A 12,575-nucleotide genomic window follows, 5' to 3' on the forward strand; every position below is an offset into this window, starting at 1 on the left:
CAGCAGCAGTAGTAGTAGTAGTAGAAGTAGTAGAAGTAGTAGTAGTAGTAGTAGTAGTAGTAGTAGTAGTAGTAGTAGTAGTAGTGATGGTGGTGGTGATAGTCGTGGTAGTTGTGGTAGTAGCAGCAGTAGTACAACTAAGATAACAGGTGTAATACTATCAACATCAACAGCAGCAAACTGAGTTGACACGATGATGATGATGATGATGATGATGATGAGGAGGAGGAGGAGGAGGAGGAGGAGGAGGAGGAGGAGGAGGAGGAGGGGAGAGGGAGAAGGGGAGAGGGAGGAGGGGAGAGGGAGGAGGGGAGAGGGAGGAGGGGAGAGGGAGGAGGGGAGAGGGAGGAGGGGAGAGGGAGGAGGGGAGAGGGAGGAGGGGAGAGGGAGGAGGGGAGAGGGAGGAGGGGATGGTGAGGAGAAGGAGGACGAGGAGGGGATGGTGAGGAGCAAGGTGGACGACGACGGTGGCGTTGGCGCTGGTTTTGCTTGTCGTAACGTTGTTTTAGTTGCTGGTGTTGGTAGTGGTGATAGTGGTGGTAGTGGTGAGGATAGTGGTGGTAGTGGTGAGGATAGTGGTGGTGGTGGTCGTCGTCCTGGAAGAGATTCATATTAGAAAGTGATAAGCATAGAGAGGCGAAGGAAAGAAAAGCTTGATGAATTATAAATAGTGATAGTGATGGTGAAATTAGAGTTTTTATACATAGACAAAGACAGACAGACAGAGAAACAGAGAGAGAGAGAGAGAGAGAAGGGCAGACTCACAGAAGCAAAGAGTGAGAGAGAGGGAGAGCGAAAGAGTGCGAGGCAGACAGACAGACAGACAGACAGAAAGGCAGACAGAGAGAGTACAAAGAGGCAGAGAGTGTATATATTTATCAATGTATCTCTCAATCTATGACTCTACTTATATATAAATTTATAACAAAGGAAGATGAAATGGACAGACTTTAATACAAATACCAACATTTGTTTCTGTGCATGAGTTACTTGTATGAGTTAGTTGCTGAGCGTTTCATATACTATACATATCCTCATACAAATATTACATAAATATGAGTCAGCAATGGCAGTGTATTCGCACGTCATCAGGTGAGTGGCTTTGAGAGCACTTCTGGATCATATTTATATAATATTTGTATAATGATATGTAAAATATGCGAAACACTCGGCAACTAACAATTGCTACCAATATACAGCAAGAATTGTTGCTATATGGATAGAACTCTGTTCATTCCCATTTTTTTTTCTTTCTTTTTGTGTATGTATATGAACTCTGAGCATTCTAACGAATTTCCTTTCCTGCTGCATGATTGCATATGGTAGCACGTAACTGTAGAGGAGCTTTGAAATGCATGTTATAAGTTTCTTACCCAGATCATATTATATAAATACATACATGCATTCACACAAATCAACATTACCTGTACAGGTGCACCATGTGTCACATGTCAGATGACGAAATGATCGCAGTGCAACGTAAAATGAAGTGCTTTGCTCAAGAACACGACGCAGCGTCTGGTCTGGGAATCTAATCGACGTCTCGCAATCACGAGCTTCTGGCAATTTCCCGTTACCATATCCACTCAGAACACTCCGGTCGTACCGGGGCAATAGTAGAAGACATCTAGTCAATGTACCACACAGTGGGACTGAACCCGAAACCAAGCGGTTGAAAAGCAAATTTCTTACCACACAGCCAATCCCGCGCTTAGTTGCATTGTCCGATCTGTTATTAGGACGGTAAGTTGTTTTAAAGGAGACTGTGCTGTTACTACTGAATCGAATAACTATGTTCGAGGCTCCTTCATTAAGCCGACCACTGATAAGATGTAGAGTGAAGTTTAGACTGTGAAAAAGGAGGAAAGAGTATGTGGGTGAAAGTGAAATGTTGAGAGCATGCAAATTAGACCACGATAAAACTTTCATTCGGGATAAGTTGTGGTAGCGAAATAAAATTCATTTTCAAAGACGACAAACGCTGGTCAATAAATCTAGCAGACGCAGTGGATTGTGTGAATGATTCTCCGCCTTTAGTGACTGATTTAGCCGAAACCACAACATCACAGATCAACATAAGACATCAACAGAAATACAGTAATAAAACACAGAAACACACTTCCCTATCAGTATAATGGTCATCATCAGCATCAACAGCAGCTGAAACAACAACAACAACAACAACAACAACAACAACAACAACAACAACAACAACAACAGGAAAGAAACGAAAAGAGCAGCGCTGGTCGTAAGTTATAGCTCGGTGCCGGACTGGAGGAAGAAGATGCAAGACTTTTAGGCCAAGAAAACATCCAGATGTGATGACTTCCCAGTCCTAGCCCCAAAAGCTACGAAAGTTAAAAACGTAATACATATGTATATTCTCTCTCTCTCTCTCTCTCTCTCTCTATATATATATATATATATATATATATATATATATATATATATATATATATATATACATACACACACACACACATATATATATATATACATATATATATATATATATATATATATATACACATACATACATACACACATATATATATGTATGTATATATATATATATATATATATATATATATATATATATATATATATATATATATATATATGTCTCTCTGTGTGAATGTATGTATATGTGTTTGTGTGTATAACTGAAAAAATATAAAATGTTTAAAAAAAATTACTTCCGCTTCTTTTTCGAGACTTCCCTGCCCGCTCTTTGTTTTACTACTTACGTGTTTTTTTTTTCTTGTTTTTTTTTTGTTTTTGTTTTTTTTCCTTTTCTCCATGTTTCTCTAGTTTACACCACACACACACACAAACACATATACACATACAAATACATATACACACACAAACACACAAATACACACACAAACACAAATACACACACACACACTTTTGTTGTTTTTGTTTGCCCTGTTTTCTTTTCTTCTGTAAACCTCTGCGATGCGTTCCTCCTATCTTTCTTATAGGCCTTTACTTTACTGTTTGCCATTATCTGTGTAGAAATATATACGTGACATAAAATAAGTGGGGGATCTAATCGTGAAATCCATCCAGACGAAGGATATCTAACGAATGAAAGAAAAGAAAGACAGAAAGAAAAAGAAAAGTAAGAAAGAATTAGGAATTAGACCATTTTGGCAGGGAACTATTAAAAGAGATGTTGAAATTATTATGGTGACAAACCCTCATTGATGCCACTAAACACTTAATTAATGTATATATATGTGTGTGCTTTTGTGTTTCTATGTGCTTGTTATGTATATAATGGCCCACTATGCGATGGAGTATGCGCTCTTGAATTACAATACAAACATACGTACATACCTACATACATACCCACCTACCTACCTACCTACCTACATACATACATACATACATATATAGAAGAATGTTTGTGTGCGTGTATGTATGTGTGTGTGTGTGTGTGTGTGAGACTTGTATGTTAGTAATTCTATGTAAATTTTTTAGTATCTCTCCAAAATTTGAGCGCTTGTATTTGTGTCTTATGAATGTCAGTGCAAATATTTTCCTTCTTAATAGGAGAATGTGTGCGGGAATGCGCGCGCCTGTATGTGTGTATGTATCTATGTAGTACTCACGTATGTATTTGTGTGTGAAAGCGCTCAGTTTCTATAAACAAATTTACATATACATGGACGTTTACAGACAGGGATGTATCTACACAGTAGGGATTAGATAAAGAAAAAAGTACTAAGGAAGTGACTTGACACTAAAATTGTCAATGTTTTGAAAGATAAACGGTTGTCATGAAAATTCTATACCTTTATTTGCGAACACATGTTTTTTATGGAAAAAAATGTTGTTTTATCATAGTTTAGTGTTTGTTTTCTGAATTTTATATGACGTATGTTATACACATGTACATACATAAAACTACTCGACAACATACCAACACTAAATGGAAAGGATTCAAATCCCAGCACTTCCTTTAAACTGACTAACGGATGCAAATACTGATTTCTTGTAACTACCCAAATATTGGTTTCAAATGTTAGCACAAAGCCAGCAATTTCGAGGGAGGTGTTAGTCGATTACATCGGCGCCAGTCCTCAACTGGTACTTATTTTATCGATCCCGAAAGGATAAAAGGCAAAACCGACCTCAGCAGAATTTGAACTCAAATTTTAAAGATGGACGAAAGGTAGCTAAGCATTTTGCCGGGCGTGCTAACGATTCTACCAGCTCACCGCTTTTAATAATAATTACATTGACCCCGCCAGCATTCAACTGGCAGTCATTTTATAAAGCCCTGAAAGCATAAAAGTCAAAGTCGACTTCGGAGGAATTTGAACTCAGAACGTAAAGACGAACGAAATATCGCTAAATACTTCGTGCTGAGATAGCAGGGATGTAAAAACGTTCGCTTTGCCATCAAGTGGCTTCGAGTTCAGTCCAAGTGTGCGTCATTCTAGGCAGGCGTATTCTACTAGCGTTGACTTGTTTACATCCTTGTAATTTAATTAACATAGCAGTTCGGTAAACGAGACCAATAGAATAAGTATCAGATTTTCAAAATAAGTACTGAAGTCGATCCGTTTAAATAAGATACTTCAAGTCTGCCCCAGCATGGCCACAATCCAATGAGTGCAACAAGTAAAGATAAAGGATAGACGCAGGCGTTGCTTTATAGGCGCGGGCATGGCTCTACAGGTGCAGTTGGGGTTTTTTAGGCATAGGCATTTATAGGCGCAGGAAAGGATGTGTGGTAAGAAATTCGCTTCCCAACCACATGGCTATGTGTTTAGACTCATTGCGTTGTATTTTGGGCAAGTGTTGTCATTTACTAGAGCCTCGGGCCGACCAAAGTTTTGTGAGTGGTTATAGTAGTCGAAAACTGAAAAAAGCTCATCGTATACGTTTGTGTGTATGTGTGCGTGTGTGTATTTCTCCCTCGCCATGCTTGACAACCTGTGCGATTTGGCAAAAGATCCCGATAGAATAAGTACCGCGTCTTAAAAACTAAATATTGGCGTCGATTTACTCGGCTAAAAAATTTCAAGGCGGTTCAATGACTTAATATATATAAATGTGTGTGCACGTGTGTATTTATATATCTATCTGTTTATACATACATACAAATGCATACATAGACACACACACACACACACACACACACACACACACACACACACACATAATGTTCCAAAAATTTGATATAAACACGACAAACGGAAATTTTATTTACAAGATGTAGCTAATTCCTCATCAATCATCGTCGAAAACATCGTAAAAATTTCGCGCCTTTAACGATGATATTGTTCACTTTTGGTGGCGCCAGCGTCGAGAAGCCACTGGGAATAGCTAACGAATGTACGCAACAATGGTGAAAATAAACACGACAAAATAAGATGATTATACATATACAACGAGAAAGGGTCGTGCGACTGCAAGATGAATGAATATGTTGTAACACCAAGGTAAATTTCATTTAAGACTGGAAACGAGAAAAGTCTATACGAAAAGTGAACAGAACAAACTATAAAAAAAGAATAGGAACAGAGAGAAGCGTGACCGATCGACTTAAATGTGAGTCAAAAAGGAAATGGACAAGATGTGAATGGTCACATATCATGTGATAGTGGAAGGTGAATGAAAGACTGATGGAGGGCAGAGGGACAGAAGCAATATATTCATATAAATGTAAGTATTATTACCTCCGTCAAGGAAGGAGGTTATGTTTCCATCGGTGTTGGTTTGTCCGTCTGTGTGCAAAATAACTCAAAAAGTTGTGATCGATATTTGATGGAACTTGCAGAAAAAGTTGGTAATGACACAAGAAACAGATGATGAAATTTTGGTAGTGATCCGGGAATTTTTATGGATTCTTGAAGGATTTTTCATTTGTTATATTTACTTTACATGAAGTATTACAATGTTACGTTCTTTGATTATCTCCCTTGATAACACGTTCATCGTTTCCACGTAACCTATGGTGGCGTTGCTGTTCCCAAAGTTTATTTTCTATTCTCTATTAGTAATTTCACTCGCGTATCTATCTTAAAATGAGCTGCTTCGCGGAGGTCTGCAGAGGATGACATGACAACCCTTGACTATTGGGATGATTCCTGTTTTTAAAAGGGTTTTTTTTAATCATATAGCTGTGTTATTTCTTTTTACCCCCGCCAAGGAGGTTATGTTTTTGCCAGCGTTGGTTTGGGAAAGTGGGCGGAGGTCTGCGCTCTCCGAGCGCTTTTCTAGTTTGGTATTGCGAATCAACTTGCTAAAAAACATTTACTGGTGGTGGGACTATACATAACAGAAAAAAAGTTATTGATTTATTGATAATATTGATTTGACTTGTGTCCCAGCCAAATCAATATTATTCTAATTTTAGCCGTTAGTACATTTCTAAATTAATGAATTTTATTCGATATATTGGATAGTCTTAAATATCTTTCGTATTTATACAACTTCACTGTGGACTGTAATACAGGAATCGACTGAACTATAGTTTATTGCCTCCTCATCTAGAATCGGTTCCTCAACTATCAAATACCCACAGGGAAACTGTATTTAAAACTACGATCGGTTGGCGTATTACTAACCAAGTGGACTGAGTTGAATATTGTCGACGCAATGTTTTGCAATTGCATTTTAGATGTAGAAATCATTTACCAATTTTGAGTCTTTAGATTTTGGGTTCAAATCTGGCTGAGGTTAACATTGCTTTATATTCATTCAGGGTTGATAAAGTAAAATACTATTCAAGTACTGGGGGTGGAAGTTATAGACTAAGTTCCTCTTTTCAAATTTTCTGACCTTCCTGAATCAGACACCATTAAATTTATTATTAGGCAAAAGCTATTTTATGCTATTAATTAGCATTGATGCTATCCAGATGTTTGTTGACATCGAGTCTCATCAAATCCGAAGAATCTTTCTTAAGATTCTTCTAGGATAGAGGATAGTATAGTGTGTCACGGTACATGTTTTAATTCCAATTTCCTCAGCCTCTTTGATAGCAGTTTGGGTGTTGTATTATGCGCACCAAATACCACATGAACAAACATCATCTTTGTATTCCACAAGCACTTCATCTCTCAAGGTAGGTCCCAACATTTCTCAATTATCTCAGTTCTCTTCATATTCATTCATTCACAGTATAATATAGTAAGGTTCAGTGGTTTAACACTCTTCGTTTCTTCTCTTCGATATCTGGTCCCATCAACAGCATTCAACAGCAAGGTCAGTCTCTATGGCGAAATATCATAAATTCCTGCAATCATTATTCACCATCACAGGCGTTAGCTAGCCTGCATATTTCTATTCTGTCACCTCGAATCCACGTACTTGCAAATATCCAACACACTTTTTTATAGATACAACCAGTGTTTATACTCCTTCGAAGTTAACTTACTGCACTCACTTAGTAAATGGTTAATTCTTTCGTCCTATTTGCTCTGTGACTGAGGTCAATTAATCTTTGTGTTTATGAAATTATTTTTAAAGGCTTGTCATTTGAACGCTAATAATTAGCGATTCAATCCAGTTATCAGCCAAGACCAGCGTTCTTCACTTCAAATATTCTCAGTTTGCTGCATGAACTGACCGTGGAATTCCATGTCTGTTCAGCTATTTGTCCTCTCGTTCTTATTTCTCTTCTCATATTTTTCATTGTTTCATTAATTTCTTCGTTATTTCTGAACGCAGATAATAGTCTTTCTTTCTTATAACATAACGTAGTTTACCAAACTCCAACTCACAGCACTGATAGATCTTCTGCAATTAATGAACCTTTGCCTCTTTCTCTTTCAGTAAGGAGGGCTTGGGAAAATTTGAATTCATATAGCTTTGTCTTTGTCTACTTTAAAAAAGGAGCAGCGTATCTCAGTATTGGCTTGCACCACATATTCATTGCCCAGAACACATTATTAGCAGTTGATTTGTTTCAGACATCCTGATCCTTATTATGAATATTATTAGTAGCTGACAAAATCTTTTGAGCGTAGAACAAAATGTTCTGATTTCAAATGCCGCTGAAACAACTTTGCAATTCATAATTTCGAGGTCGATGAAATAGATTGCCAGTAAAATACTGACATCCATCGTTTCAATTAAGCCGCTCCCTCTTAGATTGCTAACTCTGTGCCAAAATTTGAAATTCCTATCATCATCATCATCATCATCATCATCATCATCATCATCATCATCATCATCATCATCATCATCATCATCATCATCATCATCATCATCAGTGTCATCAGTATACACAAAATATTCATTTCTACACTAGGCACAAGGCCCGAATTTTGTGAGGAGTGGGACAGTCGATAGATCGACCACAGTACGCAACTGGTATTTAATTTATCGAGCCCGGAAGGATGAAAGGCAAAGTCGACCTCGGCGGAATTTGAACTCTGAATGTAGCGGCAGACGAAATACCGCTAAGCATTTCGCCCGGCGTGCCAACGTTTCTCATTTCTTTATTGCCCACAAGGGGCTAAACATAGAGGGACAAACAAGGACAGACAAAGCGATTAAGTCGATTACATCGACCCCAGTGCGTAAACTGGTACTTAATTTATCGACCCCGAAAGGGTGAAAGGCAAAGTCGACCTCGGCGGAATTTGAACTCAGAATGTAACGGCAGACGAAATACCGTTAAGCATGTCGCCCGGCATGCCAACGTTTCTGGCAGCTCTCCACCTTACTCTAACACAGAATATTGGCTCATGCACCTAATTGAATCTGAACATTGTGTGATCAATTGGAGTTATACATTACGGTCAAAGTCATGCACGAAAATCGGCTGAAAATATCTTGACAAGCTCTTCATAAGACGTGACTTAGTTTAACAGCATTGTTTACTAATCCATAATCAACAAATAGCTGTATGCAATTTGTATTTCGTTTCGTGCGTTCTATCTCTGGAAACCACTCTCATTTGTTTATAACTTCATATCGTTTAGGAGACGTAATTCATCGTCTTTGTTGTCTCCGTTATGTAATCTATGACAGTAGGCATAACATACCACAAATTCTGCTCGTTTATTTATTAAAAGACTTATTCTTGAATTTAAATGTTTATTATTTCATGTAGAAATTTTTTTCACTTGCATTGTTTTATCGTTTTTTATGAACATTATACTGTTTTCATAGAGCAAACTGAATATTATAAGCACTTCTGTTCCTGAAAATCTTTATTCAGTCATTTTGCAATATGACATACGAGCAAACTTGTTATATTTTCGTTCACAGACTCACTTGTTAGAAATTGTTAAATATATGTTCACTACATTTCTTTGTTTTGCCGTACATGTTTTATATCGGTTATTTTAAAAATATACATGCGTATATGAAAAAAGTTTGATTTCATTTTTTTTCTTTCCTGTCTTAAGGAAATTGATTTGAATATTTACTAGTGACTACTTCTTGGATAACATTAGAGTTGGTCAATAACCAGACACTTAGAACCGTCAAATTACTATCATGCAATGGTGTAGGAATTCAATTTCATTGGTAAACAATGGTGTCAAATTTAGTCACTTCATTTGCAGAAATGGTCAGGCTATTTTTATCTTATTTTCATGGATGCTTTTGCTATGATTTGTTTTCATTCACAGATCTACTTTCTGCACAACGCCATATAATTACTCACTACATATCCTTATACCTGCCGTACACGTTTTATTTCGACAGGTCATCTTACTTGGAAAATGCATATTTTAATGAAGAATGTTTGATTTCTAAGTATTGTCTTTTTATAAAGAAAATTCATTTGAATATTTGCTAGTGACAACTTCTTTGATAACATATTATAAGGTCATTAGCCAGAAATTGGAAAGCAACCGGTTGTGATCATGTAATCCATGTGGTATGTGAATGTACGACGAATAAAAGTATATTTGAACAATTTCTATGTTGGAGTCAATACGTCTATAACATGCAGAAGCATAATCCTGCTCACACAGGCTTACACACACAAACACTTACATACAGGCGCATACACAAACACGCATATATATATAAACATATACACATGGATATGTAAATATATACATGTAGGTGTTTGCACGTGTGTATGCTTGCGCGGGCGGGCGAGTGTGTTCTAGACACCGGCAAAGATAACATATGAGAATTTGTTCGGAAGTGAAATGAACGTATTGGTTATAGAATTCTTAAAATATTTAGTCACGTAGCCAGGATCTATACGATACCAGTAACCATAAACTGGCAATTATTAGATATGGTTTTCTAAATTATTCTTTCCAAATGCGTATAAAATGCACATATATACACAAACACAAACGTATGTATATATGCATATATAATTTAATGTCTAATAATAATAATAATAATAATAATAATAATAATAATAATAATAATAATAATATGTGTGTATATATATATATATATATATATATATATATATATATATATATATATATATAATCATAAATATATAGGGGTCAGCATGAGTTACTTCACCAACATACGGAAAATTTAGAAATAGTAGTCAAAGAACTACTGATTCTAAACTACAAATTTTTTCTCTAACGGATGGCGATATTTATGGCACACATAGAACAAAAACAGAAGAGAAAATAAAAAACAAACCTGCTTTAGTTGATCATATACGACGTTTCATGGTTAAGAATATAAAGCTATTCTTTGCCAATCATCAGCATGATGTACGATAAATCTGAAAATGTCTATATACTCATGGGCATTTGACCGTGCGACATCAAAATCACATGAGGAAAGGCATTCACAAAATTTATCGGCTAGTAAGTTCAACATTTCACCCCAAGAATTTATCCCATGTGCGCCACAAATAGTCCCGCATAAAAAGTCCCGCATAAAAGGGTTACAGTTTAACCATCTGGTAAGGGACATCAATATAAATATACAGATATAGGGCAGGGAATTGCCATCCGTTAGAGAAAAAATTTGTAATTTAGAATCAGTAGTTCTTTGACTGCTATTTCTAAATTTTCAGTATGTTGGTGAAGCAACTCATGCTGACCACTATATATTTATGATTATAAATGTTTTTACCGATAAAGGTTTTTTTCATACTGAACTACTTGGCAAAATTGTTAATTATTAATTTTATTACTAATTGGCAATTCCCTGCCTTATATCTGTATATATATATATATATATATATATATATATATATATATATATATATATATATATATATATATATATATATATATATATATATATATATATATATATATATATATATATATATATATATATATATATATATATATATATATAGGCACAGGCACCGATGGTGGTGTGTTTACATCTCCGTAATTTAGCGGTCCTGAAAAAGAGACCGATAGAATAAGATCTTGTCTTTCAAAGAATAAGTCCTGGGGACGATTTGTTCGACTAAAGGCAGTGCTCCAGCATGGCTGCAGTTAAATAGCTGAAACATGTAAAAGTGTATATCCGGCGAATTTGTCAACAATTCGTCTACAATTCATCTTCAACAATTCAGCTACAAACACACACACACACACACACACACAACGACACACGCACACATACAACCACACACACACCTATACAACATACAAGCACATACAAATTACACACATAACTTGTAGAAGTGTTGTAGACGAATTCACCTAGAACCATACGTATATATATATATATATATACATATATATATATTTAATATATATATATACATATAATATATATATATATATATATAATATCTATATAGGTGCAGGAGTGGCTGTGTAGTAAGTAGCTTGCTTACCAACCACATAGTTCTGGGTTCAGTTCCACTGCGTGACACCTTGGGCAAGTGTCTTCTACTATAGCCTCGGGCCGACGAAGGCCTTGTGAGTGGATTTGGTAGACGGAAACTGAAAGAAGCCCGTCGTATATATGTATGTATATATATATATATATATATATATATATATATATATATATATATATATATATATATATATATATATATATACATATATATATATATATATGTGTGTGTTTGTGTATGTATGTATGTATGTATGTATACGTGTGTATATGTTTGTGTGTCTGTGTTTGTCCCCCTAACATCGCTTAACAACCGATGCTGGTTTGTTTACGTCCCTGTAACTTAGCGGTTCGGCAAAAGAGACCGATAGAATAAGTACTAGGCTTCCAAAGAATAAGTCCTAGGTCGATATGCTCGACTAAAGGCGGTGATCCAGCATGGCCGCAGTCAAATGACTGAAACAAGTAAAACAGAGAATATATATATTTATGTATGTATGTCTACATATATATACACACTTATACATAGAAGTAATTAATCATGTCTTTATCTGTTGAGAGAGTGACAACTTAAGTTCCACACAGACTATAACTGAGAAATCGTGTAGTAAACCATTAGTCATTTCACTTCATCTATATTGTTAACATTTAATAGAATAAATGAATGAAAGCTACTACTATTTTTCCTCAGTAGAATTGGTCATCCAATGACGTCAACTTTGGTAACTTGAGATTACGAAAAAGGTTGACCAAACGAAAGCTGAACAAAAGGTATACTTTTATTTGAATAATTTAGCCTTAGGTCT

This window comes from Octopus bimaculoides, chromosome 1 (assembly GCF_046866305.1).
Source record: "Octopus bimaculoides isolate indiv1 chromosome 1, ASM4686630v1, whole genome shotgun sequence".
NCBI classification, from domain to species: domain Eukaryota; kingdom Metazoa; phylum Mollusca; class Cephalopoda; order Octopoda; family Octopodidae; genus Octopus; species Octopus bimaculoides.